The sequence below is a fragment of the Lepus europaeus genome, chromosome 8 (assembly GCF_033115175.1).
Source record: "Lepus europaeus isolate LE1 chromosome 8, mLepTim1.pri, whole genome shotgun sequence".
NCBI lineage: Eukaryota > Metazoa > Chordata > Mammalia > Lagomorpha > Leporidae > Lepus > Lepus europaeus.
Window position 1 is genome coordinate 19,049,304 of NC_084834.1, and position 6,191 is coordinate 19,055,494.

General features: G+C 35.9%; 1 pseudogene; it reads right to left on the reverse strand.

The window, feature by feature from the left end:
- Positions 1–826: 826 nt before the first annotated feature.
- On the reverse strand, positions 827–1,371 carry LOC133765227 (protein tyrosine phosphatase type IVA 1-like; annotated as a pseudogene).
- Between the last annotated feature and the right edge of the window lie 4,820 nt (positions 1,372–6,191).

Below are 6,191 nucleotides of genomic sequence, written 5' to 3' on the forward strand. Positions count from 1 at the left end.
ATTTGAAATGACTGAAGAAATAAACCACATACGGTCTAGAGTGTTCATAGTTCCTGGAATTTTAATTCTGTATGATACTTAAAAATATACAAGTATTGTGCCAGGTGTTTTAGCACTAAATCATTCTAAATTTCTTATGTATTGATAAGATTATGGCATGGAAACAGATTTATGATATAACTCAATACTGCATGGTTTCAGGAAAGGTCAATTGGTACAAATGATAAGCACACTGTAAATGCTAAACAGCAAGAATCTTTTGTTAAATGTCCAAATATGTTGGCTATAACCCATAGAGGTTGCAATTCTGTCAGCCTCGTGGCCTGGTAAAACTGCTTTTCTTTTCTTTTAGATTTATTTATTTATTTGAAAGTCAGAGTTACACAGAGAGAAGGAGAGGAAGAGAGAGAGAGAGAGAGAGAGAGAGAGAAAGATTTTTCCATCCGCTGGTTCACTCCCCAGATGGCCGCAACAGCCGGTGCTATGCCAATCTGAAGCCAAGAGCCAGGAGCTTCCTCAGGGTCTCCCACACGGGTGCAGGGGCCCAAGGACTTGAGCCATCTTCTACCACCTTCCCAGGCCACAACAGAGAGCTGGATCAGAAGTGGAGCAGCTGGGAATCCAACTGGCGCCCATATGGGAAACTGGCACTGCAGGCGGCGGCTCCACCCACTACACCACAGTGCCAACCCCAAAACTGCTTTTCAATACCCTTAGGAAGCTTCACTAAAGTTATTCACCAAGCCAAGATGTTGGCTATTATGGATGACAAATTAGATCCTGTCTCTAGTTTACTTCCAAGGCAATGGTGTTAGGCACCCCAGTGTTACGGAATGCAAGAGCTGTTTCTATGGCCATTGGTGTCTTCTAAGCACAGCAGCCTCTTAGGACGATATTCTTCCAAATACAAAAGTTGTTTGCTGTTAACAAGCTCCAAGCTGCTTTTCTCTTATGAACTATACTGCATTTTCATATTTTATTCCACCTTCAATTAATGCTAGGGCCACAAGCACTAGAGTTCTCCTAAGGCCTGCAACACAATGATCAGCACTGCAACAACCAGGTTCTTCAAGAAACTTAATTTTTACAAGACTTAACCAGTCATCAATGATCTGGTTAAATGGTGGTGCACCATCATCAAAAGGCCAATCAAGGACACGAACTACCTTCTTTCTCCACAAGAATAGTGCCATAAGTTGCTTTACATACTCTTACTATACCATGGTAATTCCGTATTTCTATGGCCATTGCACCTCAATAAATTTTCTCAATAAATTTGGTTAATGTTGCATTGGTTGGATTATGAGTAATAAGAAATCTCATGTTCTTGTATGTAAATTCCAAAGGAGCTGGGCAGTTCATTCTAGCCATCTTAATTTACTTAAAAAAAAAAAAAACAATAGGGTTATGAAAGAGTTTAAAAGAAAAACTGAATATAGAAATATGCGAAGAAACTAAAGTCTTCTTCATCCTCCACTTTCAATTCTCAGTGCTTTGAGTATGACATTGGGAGTCATGGAAAATGAAATGAGCCTCTTAATAAGAAGCGGCAGTTTTTCAGTCCAGTAATACAGGGGCAATAGAAAGGATTCTCAGTGGATTTCAATTCAACACTCCTGTGTCCAGGCTAACCACTTTTGTGGGGGCTTCTTGGTGGAGTAGTGATGAATCTCTTCAGTTCACTGTCTGCATAGAGGATGTGCTGTGCCTGGCAGTGATCTCCACTGCCCTTCAGAAACTCCATAAATGTGCGACAAAGAACACCACGGAACTTTTTTTTCTATGGGGTTGTTCTCCAGTGTGGTAGGCTCACTAACCAGAAGAAAGTTCCACACTCCCAGCAGCTTCACTCTCAGCTCTCAAAGTGGCAGATCTACTTTTTAAAAACATGTTATTCAGGTCCTTATTATTCTTATTTATTTTTTATCCAACTAATCTATCTCTGGTGAATTTTTCAAAAGTACAATATTATATCATAAATCCATTTAGATGTTAAATGACACGGTTCACATATTTTAATGTGTTTTCTTCCTGTTTTGACATAGTTGGCAGCAACATGCAAATGTTACCTGGAAGAGTTCCAGAGAGTATTTCACTGAAGCACAATTGTGTAAAGGTCAAAGGTCAAAACCTTGCCCTTTTGTTAAGCCATAGAATCTGGACATGGAATTTCTTTATCATTTCAATGCTAATTCTTTTTCTATGAACATTCTCCTTTTCTTTAATGAAAATCTATGAAAAAATTTTGTTATTCTTTAAAAAATAATATAATAGTTCAAGTGGATGAAAGTCATCACTTAGATCCTTATTTGTATAGAACATGACTCCTACCTACTTAGGGTCAAATTCCTTACATTCAAAACATGTTTGGCACTCTCTCCCTTCAAAAGAATGCTTTTCCACAAATCATTAATTTCATTGTGCTTGTGCAACTGGACACATCTGTTATGTTTAGAGAGTGTTCAAAAAGGATGAAAGAGATGTTAACAGTAAAATGATTGTTCCTGATCTCATACAGTGAAAAATGAAAACACATAACTATTCTTAAAGATTACTGTGAAAGAACAATTAGGGATTAATTTATTCTCTTTATCTGCAATTCTATTTTTTAAAAATATTGGAGAATTATTGTAGCTCATTTGAAGCAAATTCATTTGATTTTTAGAAAAACAGATTTTTAAAATACTTAAGAAAAACTTGAAAAACTCTGTGCCTACAAATTAATGGTAATAGTTTAAAAGTCCAGATAAAAATATGGAAAGGATATAAAGAATATAAAATTCAATGAGAGGAATAAATATGGCCTATAATTATAAAATTAACATAATGATGAATAATATCACTGAAGTTCTTTTTTTGTTTTTGTTTTTGTCTTGACCAAACATTTATTTGATTTTTAAACTTTATTTAAAGTAAATTAATTTCATGTATATAGATTTAGGAACATGGTGGTATTTCCTACCCTACCTTCCCTTCCACCTAGACTCCTACTTTTCCTCTTCCTTCCTATTTTATTCACTCTCTTAATTTTTACAATGATCTACTTTCAGGTTACTTTATAGTAAGTAGTAAGTAGTAGGATTAACCCTACACTAAGTAAAGAGTTCAATAATAATAAGAAAAAATATCCACTGTTCCTCGACAGTAAAGATGAGGACTATAAGTAATCATTGAATTTCAAAATATCTGGACACTATAAGAAACAATGAACTGATCAGCTCCTGTCCTGACTTTAGATGTACAATGTAATACTTTATCCTTTTTAGTATTTGTTGTTGTTGTTGTTGTTCTAGTACTATTGGTTGAACTCAGTAATTAACACACAATTATTCTCAGGTGTTTAAATTTTAACTGAAAAGTGATCCCTGTTAAATCTAAGAGTGGAAAAAGAGAGGGAGGAGATGAACAATTTGGAACATGCTCAATCGGACTGGCCGCAAATGGTGGAGTTAGAAATGTGCAGGGGATTCCAACACAATTCCATCAAGATGGCATGTACCAATGCCATCGCACTAGTCCAAGTGATCAATTTCAGCTCACAATTGATAGCTCTGATAGGTCTAAGAGTCAAAGAGATCACACAAACAAGACAAGTATCTGCTAATACTAACTGATATAATCAAAAAGGGAGAGAAAGATCCAACATGGGAAGTGGGATACACAGCAGACTCATAGGATGGCAGATGTCCTAAACAACACTCCGGCCTCAGAATCAGCCCTCAAGGCATTCAGATCTGGCTGAAGAGCCCATGAGAGTATAGCAGGCATGGAAAGCCAAGATATCATGGAAAAAAAAAAAAAAGACCTAAATGAAGGATCTCTGTGAGTGAGATCCCAGTGGAAAGAACGGGGCCATCAAAGAAGGAGGTACCCTTCTCCGAAGGGAGGAGAGAACCTCCACTTTGACTATGACCCTATCGGAATAAGACCAAAGTCAGCGAACTCTAAAGGCTTCCATAGCCCTGGCAACTCATGACTAGAGCCTAGGGAGATTACTGACGCCATGAACAGGAGTGTCAAATTGTTAAGTCAGCAACAGGAGTCACTGTGTACTTACACCCCATGCGGGATCTGTCCCTAATGTGTTGTCTAAAGCCAAGTGATGCTATGACTGGTACTGAAACAGTATTTTTATACTTTGCGTTTCTGTGTGGGCGCAGACTGATGAGGTCTTTGCTAATTATATACTGAAGTGATCTTCTGTATATAAAGAGAATTGGAAATGAAAAAAAAAAAAAACCTGGTGTTAAAATGGAAATGGCATAGAAAATTAATTATTTTGAAAAAAAAATTATGTAGGATCTCTGTCTTTAATGTGCTGTACATTGCTATTTAATGCTATAATTAGTAATCCAATGGTAGTTTTTTCACTTGATATTGCTATATGGGCAAAATGTTGAAATCTTTACCTAATATATACTAAATTGATCTTCTGTATACAAAGAGAATTGAAAATGAATCTTTACATGAATGGAAGGGGAAAGGGAGCGGGATGGGGGAGGGTTGCGGGTGGGAGGGAGGTTGTGGGAGGGGAGAAGCCATTGTAACCCATAAGCTATACTTTGGAAATTTATATTCATTAAATAAAAGTTTAATAAAAAAAAAAGAAAAAAAATATCAATAAAATACCAAGATTTTATTATGTTAACAGCATGATGTGAAGGGCACTGTTGGAGACTGATGATGAGATTATAAATCAGTGCAATTCTTGCTCCTCATGTGGGATCTCTGTCCTTAATGTGCTGTACATTTTGATTTAATGCTATAACTAGTACTCAAACAGTATGTTTCACTTTGTGTTTCTATCTGGGTGCAAACTGTTGAAATCTTTACTTAATGTTTACTAAATTGATCTTCTGTATATAAAGAGAATTGAAAATGAATCTTGATGTGAATGGAAGGGGAGAGGGAGCGGGAGAGGGGAGGGTTGCAGATGGGAGGGAAGTTATGGGAGAGGGAAGCCATTGTAATCCATAAGCTGTACATTGGAAATTTATATTCATTAAATAAAAGTTAAAAAATAAATAAATAAATCAGTGCAATCCAATTGTGAAGAAATTTGGATAAGTACAAAAATGGCAAAATACTTTGAACCAGTAAAACATTTTTATACCCAAAAGAAATACATAGATATAAATATATGTAATAGCATGCTTTATTAAAATATCATATATGAAAAAGTTACTCAACCCTCCATATGCACAAATTGAATGTCCAATAATAATAAATAAATTGCAGCATATTAATATGATACAAGATAATATAGTCACATAAACCTACAATCTTTGAAGGAAATCTATTGCATGAAAAAATATAGTACAGTATGTTATAATAGAAAGTAGAAGCTATCTTTGTATTTCTATTTGCAGCTTTTTACATAGACACAAAAATACAGTAATATTTCAAAGAGCATATTCTCAAAAACTAAGAATATTATTGAAAGTAAAATCTAAAATGTTAATAGTAGATATCTCTAAATGACAGGATTGTATGATTTTATTTTGCCTATATTTTAAGTGTTTCTCATAGTTTCTTTGCTACGTATGAAGAGACACAAGAAAATATTTTAACTGGATGTTTTTGGGAGGGGTCATTAAACTTTTTTACTTCTAATTTTAGCTCATCATCAATCATTTGTAGAGTATTAACAAACAAATCAGTAATCACTTTCATAATATACAGACTCATTGAGTATTCAGATTCACACAGTTAACTTTGTATCTCATCCCTTTTATCCAAGTGATTTTAGTTTCAAACATTGTCAAACATTTACATTGTGTGTGAAGTTGTAAAGAACAGACTCTGCTACTCAACCTATTGTTTAAGCAGCTATATTGTTTAGAAAAGGGAGAAAACAATCCCTGACATCTTTGGTAAGAAATGGTTACATAAATATCAACTGCAAAACCCAACAGTAAGTGCATTTACTAAAATGAAAGAAATAGGGAGGATTTATTTTTATTTATTTATTTTTTTGACAGGCAGAGTGGACAGTGAGAGAGAGAGACAGAGAGAAAGGTCTTCCTTTTCCATTGGTTCACCCCCCAATGGCTGCTGCAGCGCTGCACCGATCTGAAGCCAGGAGCCAGGTGCTTCTCCTGGCCTCCCATGTGGGTGGCAGGGCCCAAGCACTTGGGCCATCCTCCACTGCACTCCCGGGCCACAGCAGAGAGCTGGATTGGAAGAGGAGA